This window comes from Podarcis filfolensis (genome assembly GCF_964270895.1).
Source record: "Podarcis filfolensis genome assembly, chromosome: 2".
NCBI classification, from domain to species: Eukaryota; Metazoa; Chordata; class Lepidosauria; order Squamata; family Lacertidae; genus Podarcis; species Podarcis filfolensis.
In genome coordinates, this window is record NC_139605.1 from 118,941,182 (window position 1) to 118,968,836 (window position 27,655).

The window sequence follows — 27,655 nt, forward strand, 5'->3', positions numbered from 1 at the left end:
CAGACCTCCCTGTAAACGAATCAGGGTGAATGCTCAATAAATGGGTCACCTGGAAGCACATCCTACCCTCTGCTTTCCAGTCACTGCAAATGTCAGTGGAAAGCATTTTCAGTTTCATTAAAGCATAGCAATACTTTAATTGTTGGAAACACCGAGACGGCATCACTGAAATTGACACGAACTATCCTCCCAGCTTACTATTTCATTAGCTCTGGGATTTGAGAGAATAGAGCAGCAAGCAGGTAATGCAAAAAATGGGATGGCGACACTGTCAGGACTGTCACCAGCCACATCATGATCAGAGTCTGATGACAGTGTACCACGAATATGGAGAAAGGCAAGCTGGGGAGTCTTCTGCACCTGCTAACTGGAGGGTGGTGTGATGACATTTGAAGCTGGGAAAGCATACATTGTGAATAGTGGTGGTAACACACATTAACAGACGTAGGGGAAGATTGTTGTATTATGATGATTAAAGTGTGTGAAAATGCATTTGTAATTTCAGCCTCAACAGACACATGCATTCCTGATCTCAAAACCAAACATATTGCTCCTCGCTGTTTCTCACTGTGTATTGCTCATATACCTTCCTCTCTTTTATGTAAAATAAAAAATTCTGTATCTCAGTGCTACCCACTCACACTTTCACTTTCATGCACATGTCACTCAGTCACACAGAGATAAGGCTGTCACACTTGTAAACAATAGAATCCTTCCTAATGACTCTTTCACTCATCATTCATGCTCCAAATGTTTCTGTGTTCAGGTACATTTCCCCTGTTTTGTTGTCTAACTTTTAAAAGAACGTTAGCGTGCACATCTGTCCACTGGAGGGCTTTCTGTTTCAGGGCCCTTCCCTGGGTCTTAAGAAGCTGAATATCTGAATGAATGGGGATCCATTTTAACTCTAGTGCACAGCTCAGCCAATAGAACACAAGACTCTTAATCTTAGGGTCATAGGTTAGAGTCCCACGTTGGGCAAAAGATTCCTGCATTACAGGGAGTTGGACTAGATTATCCTTACGGACCCTTCCAGCTCTACAATTCTATGAATGTCATTTTTATTTAATTTATTAAAACACACATGTCAAGACTCAAAATGTTGATCTGGCTATAGCTTTCCTTCCATCCTCTTGCCAAGAAGAGCAAGGAAGAAAAGAGGGTGGCAGAAACAGAGAGAAAGAGAGATAAGTGGCAGAAAGACTGAGCTCCTGGCTTGTTTGGGTTCCACCCCTGCCCACATTTGATTCTGAGCTCTTGTGCTGCCAGTATACAGCCCTCAAGAGACCACCCTCAACTGAGTGCAACCCTCCACCCCTGCCCACATTTGATTCTGAGCTCTTGTGCTGCCAGTATACAGCCCTCAAGAGACCACCCTCAACTGAGTGCAACCCTCAACAGAAAAAAAAAAAGTTTGGCCACCACTGATATATGGCATCTCCCAAGCAACTGATGGAAAGGGCAGAGGGAAAAGCAGCCAGCATGACAAATGGGTAGAACATTTTGAGTCAATATTTGATGACCCAGTAATGTTTAGTGTTCAAATTATGTTGAAAGCTGCTGAGAGGTCTAGAATAACAAAGAGAATTGATCCAGAACACTAGCTTTGTTCCTGGAACCACATGCTATCTCATGCAGTCTCATGTCTCTAATTAAGGAGTGGTTTGTGCATGAACTAGCCTCTCTGTTTCCCCATCCACACCCACGTTTTCTTTTCCGAGCTGATTCACAAGACCACTTTCTAGGAATCAAATTGTTTATGCAAACAGAGTGCAATCTCATGTGGTTACATCATATCACCATGTCATTCCCGGGACATTATATTACTGCAGGGAGACCATTTCTCAAGCCATTTTGCAAAAATGACTGTTTGAAGCATCTATTTATCTTGTCCAGCATTTCCCCAACCTGATGCTGTCAAGATGTTTTCGACTAAAACTCCAATCACCTCTGACTTTTGATGAAGTTTTGATGTCTGATGGGAGCTGGAGTCCAAAGCGTCTGGAGGACAGCAGGCTGGAGAAGGCTGGTTTTGTATATGCAGGCTACATTCTCCTTGGTTCAGCAATTGTCAATATACTTGAAGGATTCTCAGCATCTATGAGACATCAATGTTCTAATGCAATTGAAGAATATAGTATAAGTGACCAGCAGAAGACAGCTATGGTATGAGACTGGAATTATACTGCTTTGTTGCACACTATGCTGTCATTAGAGACGCTGGTGGTGCTGTGGGTTAAACCACAGAGCCTAGGGCTTGCCGATCAGAAGGTCGGCAGTTCGAATCCCTGCGACGGGGTGAGCTCCTGTCGCTTGGTCCCTGCTCCTGCCAACCTAGCAGTTGGAAAGCACATCAAAGTGCAAGTAGATAAATAGGTACCGCTCCGGTGGGAAGGTAAACGGCATTTCCGTGCGCTGCTCTGGTTTGCCAGAAGCGGCTTAGTCATGTTGGCCACATGACCCAGAAGCTGTACGCCGGCTCCCTCGGCCAATAAAGCAAGATGAGCGCCGCAACCCCAGAGTCGGCCACGACTGGACCTAATGGTCAGGGGTCCCTTTACCTTACCTTTAAGCGTGTGTAAGATAACACATGCATAGGATAATATTGACTCTGCCAGTCTCTGCAACAGCCACCATATTGTGAAGAAGCTAACAAATCACTGTCATGAAAATCATCACTGCTAAAATACTCCAGCTGAACCAGTAGTGCATGTTCATCTAGATGGTGGTTTTGTGTTTTGAAAATTAATTTGAGAAATGACAGAGAACAGACTGAAGATCCCCTCCCATTGATAAAAAATAAACTTCAAGCTACATCCCTATAATTCTTACCTGGTAATACTGTCCCATTCAAGTCCCATTGAACCTAGCAGAACTTGTGAATGTACATGCATAGCTGTCGAGTCCATTACCCTTCATATTTATTAGCATGTTGGAGCACTTGGAACCCCAAGCAAACACTTTTTAAAAAATCACCTGTCAAGAAAGTTCCAATCAAAAAGTGGGCTTGAAAACTATGTGACAGTCAGGATGCTGTCAGCTGCTCCCGGCTGGTTGCCCAGGAAATTATAAAGACAAGGAAAAGTTTCTTACAGACCTTTTTTATTTCAATCTTTACAGAGAGAGGCTATAGACCCCAGCCTCTTGGATAATGGCGTTGTCCTGAGTGAATCTGCACACACAGCCCGCACCCCCCATCTCTCCCACTTCCTCATTCGTCATTCTCATCACCTCTTCTACAGGTGCTGCTACGTTCCCTCTGTCTTTGAGCTCTTTGCTCTCCTACTTTTAAGGCTCACTGGGTTCTGGGAGATGGAGGGTCTGGAATGCTTTCTAATGAGAATGTGTCAGCTGCGTGTTGTTCTGCCTCTCCCATGATTTCTCATCTTTCCCCCTCATCTGCCGCTGAGCTGCTACCTCCCTCAACTCCCTGTTGTAAATCTATACCGTCTTCCTCTTCCTCCTCCCTGGAAGGGTCAGGATGGGGAGATGGTCTCCACCATTCCACCTCTGCCCAGTCCCTGACAGTGACTTGCTTTTTTAAGGTTTATAATTTACCCAAAGCCGTTGTACTGCTATAGTGATAATGCATACCACATAAATATGAAACAACAAGGTGCAAGGATGGCCACAGTCACCTTTCAACTTCCTAGCCTTCTGTTTACCACTCTCTTTTGCCTCCCCCTTCTTTCTGCCACTTCAGGATTCACACATCTGCTCCCCCCGCTTTGTCATCATCTCCATTACAATGGCCACTTCAGTCTAAAGTGTCACTTGAACACACATGTGGCAACAACTGGGACATTGTGAGTCATGTACGAATCCATCTCTCAGCCCCAAGCAAAGGGGAGCATCTGCGAAGGCTGGGATGATAATTAAATGAGTCTTGGGAAGAGAAGGCCTAATTAATAAACGCACTGCCCCACCTAATTGCAAAGTCGTAATAGCTCTGCAATGGCTCTCCCCCTGAAAACTTCTTGCGAGGGTAACAGCCACCTCGGGTGCTGCTCCTGCCAATCCAATGGCTGCAGTTATGTGACATTCATTTTTCATGGCACAAAGATCGTACCATGCCGGCTGGTGCTGCCAGACACAACCTGATCTCATTACATTAATTGGGCCGGCTGATTCAGACCCACTTCAATATAAAAGCCACAGAGGATAAAAGGAAATATGCCTTGATTTCTGAAACTGCCCCAACCTTAAAAGAGATTGCTGGTCAATTCATTTCATGGATACTCATTTCAAGGAATAAGCGTTACATAATTCCTTTAAAATGTACAAAAACTAACTGTTTGATTATGAAAGATAGCAAATAACCCATAGTTATCCAAAATTCATGCTATAGTGTAACCCCGCCACAGGTTTGTTAATCCTCACAAGACTGCATCAGAACATTAACAAGTCCCAGATCCAATCTGTGTACTGCACACATGTGCACCCACAGTTCTTGACAACCATGCCAGAAAGTTCTACATTTTGCATCTCTACTTCCTCATGTTTCCAATTTGACAAGATTCCATTCTTTTATTTCTTTTAGCTTGCGCTTTAGTATTGAAATTCTAGTGTGGTTTTGAAAATTCCAGAATACCACTTGAGAAACAAGCTCCAACTTTGATTAGCTAATCAATAACACATCAACTTCACTATAAATCTTTCTGGAACAATTGGCTCTTTCGTCCAGAATACTTAACCACCTACTGCATCAGAAAATAGTAAAGTTCAGTGATTAGACCAGCCCTGTGGAGTTTAGATCTGCAGTTTAAAGAAACATACATAATTGGAATCTTATTTTAAAAAATGATACATGCAAGAATAAGTGTGTCATAATTAAATAAACAGAGTCATTCAAATACACTCTGTACAGTAAATAATATAATAAGAAATAAGGTACTAAAGTTAAGAAGTTAATTTCAAATACTGATCCACATTGAATCATGAGAAATAACACAAAAGGCCTGAGGTTTAACAAGCCCCTGCCCAAAGGGGCTAGCAGTCTAATATGGACACAAGGGAAACAGAAAAGGAAAGGCTAATAAAATATTTCCAAAACTTATGTAAGAAATCAGTATGCAGCTCCTCACAATGGCAAGGTTGTGGGAGACTTTCACTGCATTATAGATTAGTTTAAGATGCAGAGTAAGAAACCATTGATATTTTGTGAACATTCTGCTTTAGCGTAATTTAAATTAATATTTTTGTTACATTGGCCCAAACCCATTTCCACACTTCTGCTGGTATCTCTATCCCCAATCTTTCCCCCATTTTTTTAAAAAAGCCATCTTTCTAAAGTGGAGCATCTTAGACACTTTCCTATTAATCCTCTCCCAGTCATATGACGTAGATGAACCTCAAACATAGTGCAGTCCCTAACAGAGCTATACTTAAAAGAGAGAGGGAGAGAGGCTGATCTAAAAATACTGAAATAGTTTTGGAACATTAGATTAGGGTCTCATCCTAACAACAACGTGATAAAATGAGTTCTTTGTTGTTCTTGCTGCTATAGGTCCTACCGCTGACAATGCAAACCATACACCTATGGGGCAAGTGACTTTGTCAAGGTATGGGTTGACTGACTTGTGTGTTAATGGCTTTTTTGCTTTACATTCCAGAACTTCTGTGTTCTGTCCCTGACCAGGGAAGGAATAAGATTTCATAGGTGGGGTTTTGTAGCTGGCGCGAGGATTCCTAAATTCTAGGAAACCACTAGATATCTAGATAGATAAAAGGTAAAGGGACCCCTGATCATTAAGTCCAGTCATGGCCGACTCTGGGGTTGTGGCACTCATCTCACTTTATTGGCTGAGGGAGCCAGCGTACAGCTTCCGGGTCATGTGGCCAGCATGACTAAGCCGCTTTTGGCAAACCAGAGCAGTGCACGGAAACGCCGTTTACCTTCCCGCCGGAGCGGTATCTACTTGCACTTTGATGTGCTTTCAAACTGCTAGGTGGGCAGGAGCTGGGACCGAACAACGGGAGCTCACCTTATCACGGGGATTCGAACCACCAACCTTCTGATTGGCAAGCTCTAGGCTCTGTGGTTTAACCTACACTGCCACCCACATCCCCCAACTAGATAGATAGACATGGATAAATGGAGCCATGTCAGAAGTGAGCAAGTTACTTGTATGGACTTGTTTATGCACTGTGGAGAGATAACAGTTTAGATGCAGATATTTATTTCCAGTGCATATGAAGTCAAAATCATTACTCTCCTCTACCTCCCTGCAAGGATACTCAGAAGAATATTGCTCCCACCGGTTGGCAGCTTAGCCCCTCACTGGTACCAGTAAGGGGAGCCAGTTGCAAATCTCACCACATGAGACAGTTATGAATTATGGACCTTGATGAAGCTGATTTGCCAAGACAGTGGGAATCCTTGATGTGCCGAGTATAAGGGAATTGAAAGAACTCTCCCACAAAGTGGAATTAAAGGGATAGGCTTATGCAGGAGCAACCTGGGACTGGGCCAAAAGAAACCGCAGACACTGTTTCTAGGAGGGGAGAGAGAGGTTGTGTATGAAACAGAGGGGACAGGAGAGCAGGGAATAAAAAGTGAACGGGTTTGGGCAAGTCACTCTCTCTCGGGCTAACCAAGGATGAAAATGAGGTAGCTTCATGCCACTTTAAGCTCCTTTGGAAGGGTGGGACAAATAAATGTGACACATAAAATGACACATTAAAAGCAGCTATTCATGTTCACCATCTTCAACCTGTAGAACCCCATGTAGCATCTATGAGGTCATTCCTAACCAAAATACTATGCATATAAAAATTCACTGCCTGTAACATGCTTGCACAAGCCCCACACTTCATAGATAAATAAATGCACTATATGCCACACCCTTCATATGGATATATATTCATATATGGATATATACAGACACTGCATGTTATGATTAGGGCTGTGAGAAGACTTTGATTTCCATTCTGATCTGTCATGGTAGGATGCAGTGCTGTTTCCACTGACGTTCAACTTGCTGTTCGCTGTGGTGGGGTTTTATGTAATTAATTATGCAATTATTTATATTATCATGTTGTTCCACATCATTCATTTCGCTGCAAATGGGACAATTGTCAACAGTGAATATTCACATTGAATATTCACATCGTATTCACTGGATTGATTTGCATTCCGGATACAGGACAAATAAGCAAACCTGGCAAGTTCCATCCCCACTTCTGTTTCTTCCAGAATTCTCTGGAAGCCCTAATCATAATCACACAAAATGTACAGCTCCATGGATACAGCACAGTGTTACTAAGAGAGAAATACAAATGCCTTTGGAACACCTGAACATCTGTAAATGTTATTAGGATCATGGCACTTACTATAACATGAGTATTAATAAGTACTGGCACCTTTTTTCTAGTAGAAAAGCACTGCATGTATTTACTTCTGTGTATGCCACACATGTTAAACAAATTTATATGCATTGTGTCAGGAGCACATATGCATATACTTGTGGTCTCACAAGGACACAGGTATGCACCCATCACAAAACATTATCAGCACATCCATCCATCTGTGCAACACATGCATGCAGTCACCCAGCACATTCTCTCTGCCTTGGTTGTGCTCATACATAAAAACACAAGGTCGGAAGGATCTAAAGTTCTAATGACGCAGGTGGCGCTGTGGGTTAAACCACAGAGCCTAGGACTTGCCGATCAAAAGGTTGGCGGTTCGAATCCCTGCAACGGGGTGAGCTCCCGTTGCTCGGTCCCTGCTGCTGCCACCCTAGCAGTTCAAAAGCACATCAAAGTGCAAGTAGATAAATAGGTACCACTCTGGCGGGAAGGTAAACGGCGTTTCCGTGCGCTGCTCTGGTTCGCCAGAAGCGGCTTAGTCATGCTGGCCACATGACCCGGAAGCTGTACGCCGGCTCCCTCAGCCAATAAAGCGAGATGAGCGCCACAACCCCAGAGTCGGTCACGACTGGACCTAATGGTCAGGGGTCCCTTTACCTTTTTAATGTCCTACTGCCTTTGCCCCAATACGGGATCACTCACATGTTCATTATTCTCTCCCTTCCACCAATTTATCTCACACTGTCTAAGCTAGCGCATATTAGAAGCAGAGGGAAGGAGTGAACAAGGTGCACTGTAGATGTGCATTTACACACACGTGCATATGTGTGCACAGATACACACCGCAAAAAGCTGATCACACCTCCAAACCCCTACAGCCGACTTGTGACGACAAGATGATAAGCTGACAGTGTGAGTGTGTAACATGTGAGGACAGAAAATTTCTTAACAATTTTGACACAAGCAATAGGAATAAAGGAAAACAGACCTCAAGGCAAGTGAAAGTTTAGGGTGAAGGGGGGGGGATTCTCTGCAGACTCTCCAGCCTGCATACAGGTGCAGAGGAAATGCTGTCACAGGTAACAATAGAACATATTCACATCCTGGTGTTTGATGCATCTTATATCGGGGATGAATTTCCTGCAACAGCTGTCAGCAGGGAGCAGCGGCCACTCTGACTACTTCTCTGCATCCTTCTTTTTGTGGGAATCTTCAGGGAGGCAGGAGAGGATATATTGTTTAATAATATTCTTCGCAACTTGCGTTAGCAAGTTCTATAATTTTGCAGAGTAACATTCCCTTTTTAAACTTACACAGCGGATAACTTGTTGCCAGGCTTGCTTAATTCCCCTTTATTCCCTCCTAAAAAGAATAGACACGACACAGTCTTGTATAAAAGGTATAAAATAGTTTACTCACACATTCTGTTCGCAGATGGATCCCAGAAGGCAGACTTAGGTTACAAAATATATACACTTGGAATCTATCCCACCAAGAGATAGTTCCTTTGTCCTCTCTTGGCTGGAGGCCAAGAGAGCATCTCAGGCAAAGCAGCTGATGCTTCTACGACAAAAGCAAGATGGAGAAGAGAGAGAGATGGTGGCCAGCCCTGTGCTTATGTTACCTGCACAGGTAAGGTCACGCCCACCCCTGGTCACATGTAGAGGAAGTTTGTCCCAACCTAGGAGGAAACAGGAAGTTCCGACTGGCTGGTCCAAACATGTCCACTCTAGGAATGTGGTATTTGACTGCTCTGTTTTTCACATCCCACGCTTTTGACTTAGAAAGACTGACACCTGGAAGTAGCCTTATTAGGGGCTAAACTAAGTATGACATAGGGGTTGCACTGTGATGAGATCACACAATGTTAAAAGCAGGTTTAGGGCATGCAGTATGAAACAGGGTCACAGTGCTGGGGAGGGGGAGTTAACACTTCCTCCTGCACTATTTCACCCACTTAACACCCTCACTTAATAGCAGCAGTGGGTGAGGGTGGGGAAACAGACATAATACAGGTTAATTTTAAATAAACCATATTGTACATAAGAGTACAACAGCGACATTGTGTTGGCACTGCAGTTAAGATGCAGAGGTGGTAACCTTTTGGTATCCCTGCCCCCTGCATTTATTACACCCAAGTATTGTGAGGTTTTTGTTTTGTTTTGTTTTGTTTTGAATGCATTACTATGACCAGGGGTCAGCAACCTTTTTCAGCCGTGGGCCGGTCCACCGTCCCTCAGACCATGTGGTGGGCCGGATTATTTTTTTTTTTTGGGGGGGGGGGAATGAACGAATTCCTATACCCCACAAATAACCCAGAGATGCATTTTAAATAAAAGGACACATTCTTCTCATGTAAAAACACCAGGCGGGCCCCACAAATAACCCAGAGATGCATTTTAAATAAAAGGACACATTCTACTCATGTAAAAACACGTTGATTCCTGGACCGTCCGTCGGCGGGATTGAGAAGGGAATTGGGCCGCATCCGGCCCACAGGCCTTAGGTTGCCTACCCCTGACTAAGATCATAATCCTATGCACCAGGGGATCAGTTCTCTGAAACTCAGAAGGACTTGCTTCTGCATAGCCATGCACTGGATAAGGTTATTTCAGTTCTAGGAGATCCTAAATAGAAGCAGGAGTTATAAAAGCAGTTAATTACACTGTTGTTGTAGTTTCAGCAGTTAAAAAAAGGAGAGATTAATCTTTCTGTATTGATTTGCTGGTCATGCCTCTTGGGAATTTTGAATAAAAAATGCACAGGGAAGGGACAGGGCGTAATAGGGCCCTGCAAAGAAATTACTCCAGTTAACAACCCAGTACATGCTTTATGCTGACGCAGTATTTGCTATACGAAAGGCTGGGAAGGCCACAAACCCAAAGGTATGTGACCAAAATGTCAGGCCAGTCATCTCCAGGATATTGGTTTTTATTATGAATGAATTTTAAATGGCATAATTTGTCTGAGAGGGTATACTTTTTGTAAGTTGTTGTTTCTTCTGTAGCATTGCATAAGAAGACCCCTGCTGGATGAGGCCAATGGCCCATCTAGTCATAATAATAATAATAATAATAATAATAATAATTTATTATTTGTACCCCGCCCATCTGGCTGGGCCTCCCCAGCCACTCTGGGCGGCTTCCATAAAAACCAAAAATACAGTAAAATATCACACATTAAAAACTTCCCTGAACAGGGCTGCCTTAAGATGTATTCTGAATGTCAGGTAGTTATTTATCGCTTTGACATCTGATGGGAGGGCGTTCCACAGCACGGGCGCCACTACCGAGAAGGCCCTCTGCCTGGTTCCCTGTAGCTTTGCTTCTCGCAATGAGGGAACCGCCAGAAGGCCCTCGGCGCTGGACCTCAGTGTCCGGGCAGAATGATGGGGGTGGAGACGCTCCTTCAGGTATACTGGACCGAGGCCGTTTAGGGCTTTAAAGGTCAGCACCAACACTTTGAATTGTGCTCGGAAACGTACTGGGAGCCAATGTAGGTCTTTCAAGACCGGTGTTATATGGTCTCGGCGGCCGCCCCCAGTCACCAGTCTAGCTGCCGCATTCTGGATTAGTTGTAGTTTCCAAGTCACCTTCAAAGGTAGCCCCACATAGAGTGCATTGCAGTAGCCCAAGCGGGAGATAACCAGAGCATGCACCACTCTGGCGAGACAGTCCGCAGGCAGATAGGGTCTCAGCCTACGTACCAGATGGAGCTGGTAAACAGCTGCCCTGGACACAGATTTGACCTGTGCCTCCATGGACAGCTGTGAGTCCAAAATGACTCCCAGGCTGCGCACCTGGTCCTTCAGGGGCACAGTTACCCCATTCAGGACCAGGGAATCCTCCACACCTGCCCGCCTCCTGTCCCCCAAAAACAGTACTTCTGTCTTGTCAGGATTCAACCTCAATCTGTTAGCCGCCATCCATCCTCCAACCGCTTCCAGACACTCACACAGGACCTTCACCGCCCTCACTGGTTCTGATTTAGTCAAGCCTCCTGCTATCGCAGTGCCCAACCAGAGCAATCTCCCCACTTGCGCACCCCTGCAACTGGTATTCAAAGGTAACATATAACCGTATTTTTCGCCCTATAGGACGCACTTTTTCCCCTCCAAAAATGAAGGGGAAATGTGTATGCGTCCTATGGGGCGAATGCAGGCTTCAGGAAGCTATCCGCAGGCTTTGGGAGCTCCGTGGGAGTTCCCGTCGAGCTCTCAAGGCTTGCAGATAGCAGCCTGCATCCCGAAGCCTGGGGTGCGCTGCACAGCGCGCCCCGGGCTTCATGCAGATATCGGGCAGCCCCACAAGCTTGGGGGACAGCGGGGAGGCGGAGCGCCGCCATCCCGCTGTTCCCTGACCTGGTTTGGAGGCTGGAGCTGGGAAAAGCGCGCTTCTGCCCACCGCCAGCCCCACAAGCTCGGGGGACAGATATCCACAAGCCTGGGGAGACCGACGCAACTTCCCGCCGGGCTCCCTAGGCTTGCAGATAGCAGCCTGTTCTGGAGGCTGGGGTCGAGGGAAGCTCGGGCACCCCCCGCCCCAGCCCCGTGCCTGGGGGGGGAAAAATAATTTTCCCCCCTTTATTTCCCCCCCAAAAAACCAGGTGCGTCCTATGGGCCGGTGCGCCCTATAGGGCGAAAAATACGGTAATTGTATACTAGCCATCATGACCTGTAACTATTGGAGTAGTAGAATCATAGAATCGTATGCAGCTCAGTAAACTTGTCCATCACTGCAAAACATCTCTTCTACTGCGGCTACTAGCCATCTCTGACTTCTCAAGCTTCCTCTTCTGCTGCGAGCAACCTGCAGCTTGGAGTGAGTCATCAGGTAGGCTAACCCTGTGAAATGGAAAAACACAAGCCTTCTGCTTTCACCCAGAGTGAAACCTCTTGCTCAATGTAAACTTCTCGGCTTTGCAAATGCAAACCTTTACATAAGTTTTAACTTCAATGCATTACATCTTATGCGTATCAAACTTGTGATTTTAACAGTCCTTTTTTCATGAATTTGTGTAATCCCCTTTCTTTTTAATCAAACTTTAATAACAAATTTAACAAAGAGAAGCAGCAGCAAGAAATACGGGGTGGGGGAGCGGTGTGAGAGAAAAGGGAGGACAGACCATCAGCTCACGTTATAAATGCAGCAGCCATTGATATGTCCAAGTTAGTGGCCATTACTACATCTTGCAGTAGTGAATTACAGTCGTACCTTGGTTACAGATAGGTAGCCGTGTTGGTCTGCCATAGTCAAAACAAAAAAAAAAAAATTCTTTCCAGTAGCACCTTAAAGAGCAACTAAGTTAGTTCTTGGTATGAGCTTGAAGAAGTGTGCATGCACACGAAAGCTCATACCAAGAACTAACTTAGTTGGTCTTTAAGGTGCTACTGAAAGGGAAAAAATTTTTTTGTTTAGTCGTACCTTGGGTTACAGATGCTTCAGGTTACAGACTCCGCTAACCCAGAAATAGTACCTCCGGTTAAGAACTTTGCTTCAGGATGAGAACAGAAATCACGCGGTGGCAGCAGGAGGCCCCATTAGCTAAAGTGGTGCTTCAGGTTAAGAACAGTTTCAGATTAAGAAAAGACCTCCAGAACGAATTAAGTTCTTAACCCGAGGTACCACTGTACAGAGTTTGACTATGTATTTGAATGAAGGGGCATCTCCTTTTGTCTGTCCTGAATCTTCATGGGATGTTCTTGAGTTGAGAGAGGGAGAGAAAAAATAACTCTATCCATTTTCCCCAAGCCATGCATAATTTTAGTCCTGCTGGTGTCCCACTACTCACATTCTTTTTCTGAACTAAGGTAAAGGTAAAGGGACCCCTGACCATTAGGTCCAGTCGCGGATGACTCTGGGGTTGCGGCGCTCATCTTGCTTTCCTGGCCGAGGGAGCCGGCGTACAGCTTCCGGGTCATGTGGCCAGCATGACTAAGCCGCTTCTGGCGAACCAGAGCAGCGCACGGAAACGCCGTTCACCTTCCCGCTGGAGCGGTACCTATTTATCTACTTGCACTTTGACGTGCTTTTGAACTGCTAGGTTGGCAGGAGCAGGGACCGAGCAACGGGAGCTCACCCTGTCGTGGGGATTCGAACTGCCAGCCTTCTGTTGGGCAAGCCCTAGGCTCTGTGGTTTAATCCACAATGCCACCCACGTCCCTTCTGAACTAAAATGCCCCTAAATTTTCTACACTTTCATCTTAGGGGAGTTGTCCCAGCCCAATGATGAATTTGGTTGCCCTTTTCTGAACCTTTTCCAGCCCTACAATATCCTTTTAGAGGTGTGGCAACCAGAACTGTACAGGGTAATTGTACAGATCCAAGGGTAGCTGCACTGTAGATTTGTGTAATGGCATTATGATACCGAAAACTTTATTTAAAATCCCTTTCATCAATTCCTAGCTTCACATTTTCATCAAGCTATTCAGCATAACCCCAATATCTCTTCTCTGGTCAGTCAACACCAGTTCAGACCCGATAAGTGTATATGTGAAATTAAGTTAGGGAATTCGTACCAACATGCATCACTGTACAATTGCTTTGTGGGAAGCAGGATGCTGTTCTAGATAGGCCTTTGATCTGATCCAGCAGGGTTTTTATGTTTGTATATGTGAGAGCAGAGAGATGGACATATCCACTTTTGGCCACAGCTACTTCTGGCATTTGTTGTTGTTGTTGTTTACTGGTTTAGTCGTGTCCAACTCTTCGTGACCCCATAGACCAGAGCACGCCAGGCACTTCTGTCTTCCACTGCCTCCCGCAGTTTGGTCAAACTCATGCTGGTAGCTTCGAAGACACTATCCAACCATCTCGTCCTCTGTCGTCCCCTTCTCCTTGTGCCCTCCATCTTTCCCAACATCAGGGTCTTTCCCAGGGAGTCTTCTCTCCTCATGAGGTGGCCAAAGTATTGGAGCCTCAGCTTCAGGATCTGTCCTTCCAGTGAGCACTCAGGGCTGATTTCCTTCAGAATGGAGAGGTTTGATCTTCTTGCAGTCCATGGGACTCTCAAGAGTCTCCTCCAGCACCATAATTCAAAAGCATCAATTCTTCGGTGATCAGCCTTCTTTATGGTCCAGCTCTCACTTCCATACATCACTACTGGGAAAACCATACTGGAACCACTACTGGAAAAACCATAGCTTTTACTATACTATACTTCTGGCATAAGGGCCCCCATTAGGGACCCCAGAGGGTTGACCAACAACAAATGCAACCCTTAGCCAAACAGGTTAGCCACCCCTTCTTTAAAATAGCCATGTTTTCCACATACAAATGTATGAAGATTTATCAGTTGTAGAATTTATCATACAATTAAACAAGTAAATCTGCAGGCCTAAATACAATTGCTTGGAAGTGCCATTGAGCTTAATGGGGCTTGTTTGAGAGTAGACAGTGTATAGGATTAACTGCAAGATTTCCTCACTGAGGACCCGATTGGACTGCAACTTACTTGGGAACCTTGTTCTTTTCTTTCTGTTTCAATAATTTTTTATTAATTTATAAGGGAAAGCAATTTCAACCAGTACAAAACAAATTACAAAAGCATGGTCAAGGATGGTTACAAACTGTAGATCATCTACTATTACAGTTGGAAAAAGTGAGCAGACAAATACAATCTAACTTGCTGACAATTTCAGGTTAATAATAATCTTCCTTGCAGGTTCAAGGTTACTCTTTACTTCCTCCCAGGCCAAAAATTATTACTGCAGCTACAAACAAGAATATGTTTCAGGCAGGGGATGACCTTACATGGCCTATACTCTTGTATACCCAATAAAGCAATGCCATACAGTTGCAAACTTATTCTGTTTACTTTCTCCCCTAAAAATTTTCAGATCCTTGCTCATCAGCAAAATGCTTTTTTTTCAAATTTGGGGGTGGGGATTAAAAATAGAGCTCTCAGTCTATCTACTAATCTCAAGATTTGTTCGGTTCCACTTGACACAGAGAGAAGGTCACCTTATCCAAATATCCAATATATAGGATATCACGGAACCATCATGTTCCAAAATATATTGAGTCCATTATGTTCTGTGGAGCTCTGGCATTCTGAAAGGAAATGGACAAAATAATTTAGAATGTTTAAATTTTTAAAAACATCACCCAGTAACTCAGTTTGCAAGCTATTCATCTGGTGAATCCACTTCCTTCCATGGATATCCAACTCTCCTGAAGATGGATTACTAATTCTCCAAGCTTTGACAGCACTTCTACTGAATCACAAGACCCCCATTGTCTTCTCCTTTGTTAGAGGAAGGGAGAGACAGTGTGTGTAGGAGGCAATGTGTTCTTTGAGCCGTGTGGTGGTAAATGCAACAGCTTAAAATGGATTCAGGGAGACTGGTGCTAATGGAGGCTGAGGAAGACGAGAACTCAGCTCCAGCTGAGCAAAATACTTAAGAGTTTAGTTCTGATGGATGGGAGTCAAGACACCAGCAAAAACAAAAAAGGAAAGACGGGCTTTTTCCAGACTTGCTTGAACAGAGAATCCCTTCTAGCTTCAGAATTGACTAAGTAAAACTTCAGGTGTGATCTGATTTGCTGTCTGTGAGTTGGACGCTTTATTCATTATTGTAATTTATAAGGCAATTTCAGGGATTTGTCAGGGATTTGACATCTCGCAACAGCCAGTGACGTAGGCCAAAACAATGTAATAACGTGAGCATAATACCTCTGCCTCAGATATTCTTATTTATTTTTTAATTAGGAAGTTCTGTGCTTGTAACACTATAGTCCAGGCTTCCTCAACCTCGGCCCTCCAGATGTTTTTGACCTACAATCCCCATGATCCCTAACTAGCAGGACCAGTGGTCAGGGATGATGGGAACTGTAGTCTCAAAACATCTGGAGGGCCGAGGTTGAGGAAGCCTGCTATAGTCTGACAGAATTCGTACCTCTGCAAGCGTCGTTTTGGAGAAATGCATGCTTATTCCACCCTTCCTTCATTGAGCATACATGAAGTTGACCCACTTTAATCTCACAACTACCCTGCAAGAGATTAGGCTGAGTGTGAGACTGGGTAGCCCAAGGTTACACCGTGAACTTCATGGCTGAGTGGGGGTTTCAACCCAGCTTTCCCTGCTCAAAGTCTGTTCACTGCTGCATACACCAAGACAAGTGTGAGTAGAGCAAATTCTTGGGTAGTTGATGTGGTGTGCCCCAGATGTTGCTGGGCTGCAAGTCCCATCAGCCAAAGTCAAAGATCATGTGGAGGGCACCATGTTGGCTACCTCTGCTTCAGAGATACTAGATACACTGGACATTGGGCCATGTATTTTGCAATGAAATGGGAAACAGAATGGAACCAAGTGGCTTCAGTGACTGAAAACCTGACCAGCTGAGGTTGTCTTGGCACAAAACAAGGAAAACACAGGAAGTAGAAAAAGCCTTGCATTTCAACAGGTGCTGTACACCACCAGAGATTGCTGAATAACTTCCATCATCCCTGATGATTGGCTATTTGCCTTTAACCCTCTAAGGAGGACTTCCTTGTTTCCAAACAATTTCATTGGCAAATCCTCTGGCGTGCCTACATATTCCACAGGAGATAGCTTGTACCTTTTTGTTGCTTGTTATGCAAGGATCCCAGAGACAATTCCCTTATGGTACCATTTAGAAATGTCTCGGGAATTATATGACAAGATTATTTATTTTCTGGCCAATGTGGATTAAATATGTTATTTACAAAAGCATTTTTATTTCTGGCAGCAGCTAAGAAGATTAGAATCAAGAACACCCACTCTATCAGTTGCTTGGTATTGAACGATCTAGTTAAGTATGATGTTAATGCTTTAATCTATTGTTCAGTGGACTGGCTTGAATCCAAATCCTTCTCCATAATAGTGGGAGAAAAGCCCTCCCCTCAACGTTAAAGTCACCCACATGGAAGGTTTTTCTTTTTTAAATGCAGGAACATACGCACTTGTGTGAATGCATGTGTATTAGTAATGGTGAGCATTGCCTCATTGTAATCCCTGCTTCCTCCCTCATCAAGAACACCCACCCTATGCCTGCCTATGCAAAGCAATTTACTCCTATGCTAACTAGTTCAAAGGATGCCTTGCGGTCAAGTGTTGCTTCTGCAAGTGGAGAGTGGAGAGCTAGTGGATGTTAAGGCTTAAAGCAATCCCAGTGGACAGGCATTTCTGTTCCATTAGCACATCCCAGAGACATCTTACACTCTTGTTGTTAAGCCAACATTGCATGTTCAATTAAGGCGTGATTGATCATTAGTCATCACAGAGGCAAAATTCTACTGAAGGTTATTTACTTGGAAAGATGGCTGGGGACAGGCAAGGCACAGTGGCAAGATTTTGTTGCTTCAGGAGAAGTGATGCTCCTTCAGAAAATTATCTCTTTGCTCTTCCCTGTTCAGCTTCAGGTCAAATAAGCCATAACATATTGGAGTCTGCATGATCAAGATCCCCCACATCACTTCTAATTGGGCCCAAAATTGTGGAGGTGTGAGTAGACAGACAGTGTGAGTCTTGTAGCATCAGCTCCCACCCCCAACAGCATAAGAACATAATAGCTTGACCACAGTGACTCAGGCATTGGTGACTTGTTCCGTACTTTCATGAACTTGATATTTTAGTGTGGCAGCACTTACTGTCAGCACTGCCCTTGAGCCAGTGTCACCAACTGGACTCATCCACTCAGCCCCGAATGGGCTAGGCAAGCTGGGTAGCACTTCCAGAGACCACCTTCTGCACAGGAACAGGTCAAAGAGCTGTGGACTCACAGCTTAGAGTTGTGAGCACCGGATTCACTTCCACAAGAAGACAGTCGTCGCACAGCAGAGTATAGCAGAGCATAAACGACTCGGAGAGCAGCTCTGTAGAATATCTTCTTTATTCTATCTACAACTATAATACACAACTATATACAGAGCTAAATGAGGTCTAAACAAAAAATGCTGAACTGCACTGAGTATCTGCAGCTGCTCTTAGCAGCAACCTTATTTATACACACAATCTCTAACACTCAGTCTCTCTCTCCGACACTTTGATGTGAGGCTGGAGCGGAATAAGTAGAGAGCAGAAAACCGCCCCTCCTCTCTGCAGAATCAGCAGAGAACATCAGCAGATTCTTGGATATGGGAGGGGTGAAATCTCCTCACTTACACTTTGGAACTCCCTGCCTACTGACACCAAGCTGTACTCTTGTTGGCACCTGCTTAAAACATTTTTGTTTAGGCAAGTCTATCCAGATGTAAAAATGACATATGTGTTATCCTGTTTTCCAATACTGTTGATTTCAATCACCTTTTGAATGTTTTTAACTACCTGTTTTTAAGTGATCTTTATTCATAATTTTATTTTATGTTTTTGTAAACCACTCAGAGGTTTCTGTTTCTGTTTTGCAGATGAGCCGTATATAAATTTTGTTAGATAAAATAAACATAAGAAATGAAACCAAAGGTCTCTCTGGTGCAGCAACCTTCTCTTTCAGTGGTCAGCCTGATACTTTTAGGAAGCCCACAAGCAAGACATGAGCTCATCCATTTTGTAAAACCAAAAGCACATCCTTGCATGTCTCCCAGCTGAGTGTTTCCATAAATGAGGCATGAATGCTTCTGATAGGTGAGTGTGTGTAATATATATAATGATTCATACTGTGGAAGAGAGGTGCTTATGTAATGTGACTGAGCACTTTAGTCAATGAAGGCTTTATATTATCATTTCACAGCCACCTAAAGCAAAAAAGCCTTTCAGCCTCACGTAGGAATAACCCTCAAGTCTGTGTCTCCTTCTCTTGCTAGATTCATGTTGCAAACTCTGATAGGTAGGTATGTCAGGGCAAACAATTTGGAAATGGCTGAGATAGACCAGGGATGAGGCAGCTGCAGTCTTCCAGATATTGCTGGACTCCCATTTCTCCATCAGCCTCAGGGATAATGGGAGTTGCAGTCCAGCAACATCTGGGGCGCACAGATGCCCCATCCCTGAACCAGACAGCAGTCCTGTTAATGCAAGCAACTGGGTGTATTGAACGGGGAGGGGGAGAAGGAAGGAACAAGCCTGTGGTGGCAGTTCCAAACCCACAAGTGGGAAGAATTTTAAAATGCCAAGTTCACAATTGCAGGTGATAATCTTATTTCAGTACAGGGTGGTTATATTAAATGTCCTTTACACAGGGCCGGCCCAAGACATTTTGGCACGAGGCAAACCCCAAAATGGCTGTAGAGGCGGCATTGGGCAGGGGCAGATCTGGTCTCTAAGGAGCTCATTGCAGCTGTTGTTGGTACCGCAACAGCAGGAGTGGGCCATGCATTCCTCAGAGGCCAGATCTGTTGCCCCTGTGAATCCTGCCACCCAAGGTGGTTGCCTCACCTTGCCTCATGGGTGGGCCAGCCCTGCCTTTACGTTACTATTGTTCCATGTTGTTGTTTAGTCGTTTAGTCGTGTCCGATTCTTCGTTACCCCCTGGACCAGAGCACGCCAGGCATTCCTGTCTTCCACTGCCTCCCACAGTTTGGTCAAACTCATGTTGCTAGCCTCGAGAACACTGTCCAACCATCTCATCCTCTGTCGTCCCCTTCTCCTTGTGCCCTCCATCTTTCCCAACACCAGGGTCTTTTCCAGGGAGTCTTCTCTTCTCATGAGGGGCTCCAAGTATTGGAGCCTCAGCTTCAGGATCTGTCCTTCCAGTGAGCACTCAGGGCTGACTTCCTTCAGAATGGATAGGTTTGATCTTCTTGCAGTCCATGGGACTCCTCCAGCTCCATAATTCAAAAGCATCAATTCTTCGGCTATCAGTCTTCTTTGTTACATGTTTACATGCATTTTTCTAGCTTTCATCTCTACCTGTAGCTTCCTCTGCCTTTCAGTGCCCTTATAGTAGATGCCTTTAAGGAACACAAATTCCTCTCAGCCCTTGGCAATAACCAATAGTGCGTATTTGCATAACATCGTAGTGTAAAACCAGCTATTTCATCCAAGTTCTCCCCATTTGTGACCAGTAGTTGGGTCAAGCTCACTTTTCTTCACCTCTACATCACACCCTGGCGTCATGGGAAAGTGCACACGAGTCAGCAAAAATGCCTCTGTTGGTTTCTGCATCCTGAGGCAGGTAGGCAGATGTCCAAAGTCCTAATGAAGGTTCTCCAGGCGGAAGCAGGTAGAAGGCCCAGGGCAGGAGAAGGCATGCATTGCGGAGAGAAGCAGAGCTGCCTGTTGCCTCATCAGCCTTCAGATCTTTTAATTAACCTTCTGATCTTGCAGTCTTTTTGCTCCTCCTGTGTAATGCCATTCTCCAGCTGGATCTTATCTCTTTGCTGTAACTCACCAGCTCAGAGCCATTTAACGTTTCATACTCCCCGGGGAAGCAGGCACAGCTGCTGGGTAAAGAGAGCTGATTAGATGACCAAGCCAAGCAGCCTGCTGTTCCCACCCAAGAGGAGATTAATTGGGCCTCTTAAAGTATAATGTGTGTGCAGTACTGGGGCAGGGAGTAACGCTGGAAAGGAGAATCCTCATTAATGAAGGAATGTACATTTCTGTGATGCTGAAGCCGCAACTGAACGTTCAGCCAAAAGACAATGCCAGGATTGGCTGAGTTATCAGAAAAGCTGAAAAGCGTTTTGACAGTGAACTGGACCCTGGACCCTCCCCCTAAGAAAAATGATTATTAAGACCATGAGAATTATAGAATTGTAGAGTTGGAAGGGACCCAGTAGGGTCATCTAGTCCAACCCCCTGCAATGCAGTAATATGCAACTGTCCCAAAAGAGCCTAGGACTTGCCGATCAGAAGGTTGGCGGGTCGAATCCCCGCGACGGGGTGAGCTCCCGCTGCTCGGTCCCTGCTCCTGCCAACCTAGCAGTTCGAAAGCACGTCAAAGTGCAAGTAGATAAATAGGTACCGCTCCGGCGGGAAGATAAACAGGGTTTCCGTGCACTGCTCTGGTTCACCAGAAGCAGCTTAGTCATGCTGGCCACATGACCCGGAAGCTGTACGCCGGCTCCCTCGGCCAATAAAGCGAGATGAGCGCCGCAACCCCAGAGTCGGTCACGACTTGACCTAATGGTCAGGGGTCCCTTTACTTTACCTTTAGAGTTGGAAGGGACCCAGTAGGGGCATCTAGTCCAACCCCCTGCAATGCAGTAATATGCAACTGTCCCAAACCTGCAACCTTGGTGTTATCAGCACCACGCTGTAACCAACTGAGCTATGTAAGAAGAGCAGCTCTGCTGGATCAGGCCAATGCCCTATCTAGTCCCGCATACTATTCTCACAGTGACCAAACATGTGCCTATGGGAAGCTGACAAGCAGCACCTGAGTGCAACACCACACTTCTCCCTTGTGAGTCAGATGCAAATACGCTGTAGCTTTTGTCTAACGTTTAAAATCTTTCACTCGTGCATGAAAAAAACATGGCAATCTACCCCAGGTATGAAGAAAACACATGTTATAACTCACACAAGGATGGGGGTATAAATTCAGTTTCTAGTTCACACTTTCTGAAACAATATAAACTGAAAATATTATTATTATTATTATTATTATTATTATTATTATTATTATTATTATTAATTTATTATTCATACCCCACCCAGCTGGCTGGGTTTTCCTATACAGCTATCTTTTGAAATTCCTGCTCCCTCAAATGTTCTGATGCAGTTCTCCAGCCACTCAAATAATGTGAGTAAAAATGTGTGTGTTATGAGACAGTGTCCATAAAATTGCATTTATTGGTGAAAATAACATATAAGATGCATTGTGTATGGGGAAACGGCTTGCAAATCTGTATTATTAGGAGAAACTGGTACTAAAAGGGTTTGTTTGTTTTTTTAATTCTCCAAAACAGGCTCACCTGGTGCCTCTTTACATATCTTTACATATCTTTAGGTTCCAGGCAAAAACATGCCTCTTCTCCCAGGACGTTGCCTAATTAAACCATCTATGGCCTTTTAAACTGGGGGGATATTGTTTTTGTTTGTTATTATGGTATGTACTTTTGTGTTTTTATATGTAAACCGAAATGGAGCTGGATGCCTTCTTCTAGCAGCTCCAGCAGCCAGGGTGGTTCGCAGGTGGTTTCCCTTGGACTACTACATTTGTTTTCTGGGCAGCCCAGGATCTCCATATCAGGGGTCAAGGAGATAAAGACACAACTTTTAGAAGACATCTGAAGGCAGTCCTGTATTGAGAACTTTTTAATATTTAGTGTTTTACTATGCTTTTGTATGTTCTGTAAGCCACCCAGAGTGGCTGGGAAAACCCAGCCAGATGGGTGAAGTGTAATAATAATAATAATAATAATAACAATAACTATTGTTGTTTGTCATTGTTGTTGTTTTACACACCGACCAGGCTTGCGCCCCAGGGAGATCAGTGCTGCTGACACAATGGTTTGACTTCACCCCCAGAGGCACATTCCATTCTTGAGACAGATGGATGCAAACAATATTGTAAACCACCTTGTGATCCCTGGATGAAGGGTGGTATAGAGAATTAATAAATCATAATCATAATCTTACTTGAAGAGTTTAGCACCAGAAGCTAAAACTTGACATTGGCTGGCAGCTGGACATGGTATTTGGAAAAGGGAATGCCAATGGATTGGAACATCCCCACTTTTTAAAAGGTAAAGGTGCCCTTGACCATTAGGTCCAGCCACGGACGACTCTGGGGTTGCAGCGCTCATCTGGCTCTGTAGGCCGAGGGAGCCGGCGTTTGTCCGCAGACAGCTTCCAGGTCATGTGGCCACCATGACTAAGCCGCTTCTGGTGAACCACAGCAGTGCGCAGAAACACCATTTACCTTCCCGCTGGAGCAGTACCTATTTATTCTCTTGCACTTTGATGTGCTTTCAAACTGCTAGGTGGGCAGGAGCTGGGACTGAACAATGGGAGCTCACCCCGTCGCGGGGATTCACACCACTGACCTTCTGATGAGCAAGTCCTAGGCTCTGTGGTTTAGACCACAGCGCCACCCGCGTCCCCACCTTTAGCACGTACCTTATCATCTATGGTACCTACCAATCTCTGGTATTATCCATCTATCACTAGATAATGAATACGTTTGAATTAATCTCAGAGAGCTTGAGTTGTTAACTGAAAGATGTAGTAAACTGGGGCGGGGGGGGGGGAGAGAGAACTGCATAGAAATAGGGAGCTGAAAAGCTTTAGTGACTGTGATTTCCCTGCAACATCCTCAACATTTACGACACTGGTTGCTCCTACAATCCTTCGTGAAATATTTTATATGGAGAGAGACTTGAAAGCTTCAGGCTTAATCTATTGATTTTAATCAGTTACAGAGCTGGAACTGAATGGGGCAAATGCACCAGGAAGATGCAATTTTCAACTGATTTCATGGCATTCTGGAAAATCACTCCAATCAAAGACCTGTAAACAACTGACAAATCAGGCTTCTCATTGCTGTAGTACTTGGGCACTCATTCAGTACCAACGTATTTGTTGCAAAGCCCCCGTGATGGTAGCAGAGGAATAACTGTAGCAGGATGGCCTACAGCAGGGATGGAGAAGCTGTAACCCACCATATGGTGCTGAACTACAACTCCCATCATCCCTGACTGTTGATCATGCAACTGGGGCTGGTGGGAGTTGGAGCCCAATGACATCAGGAGGGTCACATTTTCCCCACTCTTTCTTTAGAACTATTGGGAGAAGAGTCCTGAAGGTGATTTGAGGGTCCATTTATATGCAGGGAGGCAACCTTTCAGATAAACTGGCCCCAAGCCATTTTGAGCTCTAAAGGTGGATACCAACAATCTGAAATGGGCCTGGAAATGGACAGTCAGGCAGTACAGATGGAGGCGCGTGAGTATAATTTGGCCGTAATAGCTTTGCTATTTGGTTTTGGGCCAGCTGGTGTTTCCATGCCATTTTCAAAAGCAGCCCAACATATATGATAATAAAATCTTTATTGCGGTCCAAAGATGCATCAAACAATTTCAGAACAAAATACAGTTAAGAAACTTTGACACGACCAGTGTAATATCATTAGGCCTGTCATCCAAAAGATATTTAATATGGGAGGGTTCAGATTTTCCTGGCAGGGGTTTGATCAGTTGGTCCCTTGCTTGCTCGTACTGTCCACATTGCAGTAAAATATGCTTCATGCAATTGACATCCTGAGAACATAAACAAAGCCAGTTCTGATAAGGGATGCCTCTCAGTCTACCATTTAGAACTTGCGATGGAAATACATTTAGTCTGGCTCTGGTAAATAAGCATTGATAGTTTGGTACAGACAGGTTCCTAAGATATGAGGGTGTCTGAAAGTCGTACCTATTATTGGATTCCTGCTGCTAGGTAAAGGTAAAGGAACCCCTGACCATTAGGTCCAGTTGTGGCCAACTCTGGGGTTGTGGTGCTCATCTTTCTTTATTGGCCGAGGGAGCCGGCGTACAGCTTCCGGGTCATGTGGCCAGCATGACTAAGCCACTTCTGGCAAACCAGAGCAGTGCACAGAAACGCCGTTTACCTTCCCGTGGAGCGGTACCTATTTATCTACTTGCACTTTGACATGCTTTCGAACTGCTAGGTGGGCAGGAGCAGGGAACGAGCAATGGGAGCTCACCCCGTCACGGGGATTCAAACCGCCAACCTTCTGATCAGCAAGTCCTAGGCTCTGTGGTTTAGCCCACAGTGCCACCCGCGTCGTACCCATTATTGGATTCCTGCTGCTACCGGGCCACAAATTACATGAGATCGAGATTGTAGGTCGCTATGTGAAACGTACACTGCACTGATCCTAGGCAAGACCTATGCAGTTCAAGCTTTACAGGTGAAAACCAGAAGCAGGAAATGGTTGCAGAGTGATGTGTTAAACTTTTTCACACCTGTATTTTGTACGGGTTGAAATTGTCGAGCTGTCTTTAGAAGGCACCGGGAGTGCTGACTTGACCTCTCAACAGCAGGTGGCTGGCGCTTGCTGACATCACCGTGGTGTGCACCAGTGGAATATAGGGGCAACAGCCCATTCATTTGAAATTTGTGGGTGCTTGGGCCCCCACATAGTCAGCACCCCTGGAAGGCATTATTAGTAGCCCAGTCTAGAAATTACGAAAGCATAGATGACAGAGGCAAGGTGCCAATCATCAAAGAAAGGGTGCAGTTCTGCTATCACTGCACAGTTGTGGAGTGATAACAAAGCTTGTTTTCAAGTAAGAAGGCATCGCAATAAAGAATTAGACATCCACAGCCCTCAAGCTTTGACAGTTTTTTTAAAAAAAAGGTGACACACAAGGACTGCTAAGAAGAAACAGAATTGAAAACAGGCGATGAGGCATTGAACTTAAATATGAGGAAGGGTGGAAGAGAAAAATGTCACAAAAGGATTCCTATTGTAATCATGTATAGGGGGAAAGGAGGTGTGCCCCTACCTGCCAGGAGTGAGAGTCAGGAGCAGGATGGCAATACAGTGGTGCCCCGCAAGACGAACGCCTCGCAAGACGAAAAACCCGCTAGACGAAAGGGTTTTCCGTTTTTCGATGCGCTTCGCAAGACGAATTTCCCTATGGGCTTCCTTCGCAAGACGAAAGCCCATAGGGAAATCTCCAGAACAGCGGGGAAGCGCAGCGCGTCTTCCCCACTGTCCTCGGACCTCCTCCGAAGGCTGGCGGTGGGGCGGAGAGACCTTCTCCCCGCGCCAGCCTTCGGATGGCTGTCCTGAAGACTTGCGGTGGGAGGAGGGTTTTCCTTCCCACCGCCAACATTCAGAATGCTGTTCTGAATGTTGGCGGTGGGGAGGAAAAACCCTCCTCCCACCGCAAGCCCCAGGAACAGAGGAGAAGTGCTGCGCGCCTTCCCCTCTGTTCCCGTACCTGTCCTGAAGGCTTGCGGTGGGGAGAAAAGCCCTTCTCCGCACCGCCAGCCTGGCAAGCGGTCTCCATAGGAACGCATTAATTGATTTTCAATGCATTCCTATGGGAAACCGTGCTTCGCAAGACGAAAAACTCGCAAGAAGAAAAAACTTGCGGAACGAATTAATTTCGTCTTGCGAGGCACCACTGTAAATCACATGGCATCAGTGAAGTTAAATCATTCTTCAAGGAAACAAGGTCAACTCAGGAGACCAGGCCTAGTGAGCATAGCAACTCACCCGAATGAGGCAGCTTTGGGGACTGAAGGTCCCCACCTTCCCACTCTTGTCTAAGTTCCCTGCTCTGGGTCCTTCCCAAGTGATCTGAGATTGTGTCGCCATGCCTGTCTCTGCTGCTCCCTCTTCATACCTCTTCTGGGTCTGGGAGACCAGGGTGGAGGGTATCGGATTACTCAGCTGGAGGGGGAGACCCCCTGGCTTCTTCACCAGCCTGATTCATCTCTGCCTCTCGTGCCACCTCCTCTCCAGCCTCCACTTCTGCTGCTGATCCTAGACTGCTCCCTGCCCCAGCCTCTTCCTGCTCACTAAACCCTGTTGCCTCTTCAGCACCCAACACCTCCTCCTCCCAGTCTGCTCCCTCTTCTCCCTTGGACCACTCAGCACCGTTCCACCACTAATCTTGCAGGCTCCCCCCCACTCATCAGCATACAACCAGCCCATGACACTACCACACACACACACACACACACACCTGCTGTCAACATGTAAGGTTTTTTGGGTGGGAGGACATTTGCAAAGGGGAGCCTGCTACATGTGCATGCTCCTTCTATGACTGGGAACCATGATTGCCCAGATAGAGACTGAATGCATACAGCAGCCTCCCTTCTAGAGATGCTGATGCCCTCAACATGCGGATGGCAAAGAGTCAATGTGGAGGCAGGGCCAACAGCGCACAGCCCCACTCTCCCACATGATAAAAACTGCATGGCAGACGAAGGCCTAAATAAGGCTTATTATCTTCTTTCAAAAGAGTCTGAAAGGAAGGTCTGTACCACCCAGTGATACCTGTTTTATACCAGTTTAAGTGTCACATCTTCTTTCAAAAGGGTCTTGGGAATTGTAGTTTGAGGACAGTGCTGGCTATTCTGTTAGAAATCCCTAGCACCCATTCACAGTTTTATAGTTCCCAAGGTTCCCTGGGCCATGCTGCACCACTTTAAATCCTCAGGTCTGCATAGGTGAGACAGCACGGCTGTTGGGCAATAAGCAACTGCAAAAAGCAAGAACAGAGAGCCGAAATGTATGATGAAAAAAATAAAACAGGGAAGAAGTTGTAACGGGGGGGGGGGGGGTGTGGATCAGAAGAATAGACGAAGGAATGTGGTTTGACTGAGAAGAGCAGGGAGGAATTCCACATAGCAGTATGACAATTGTTTCATCAGTGCAAGCTCTTCAGCTTGCCAGGCGGAACAATCTCCACTGAGTGATTGCAAAGGACAGAATGGAGAGAGAAAGCAGTGATCTAAATTTGATACCACCTTCCTTCC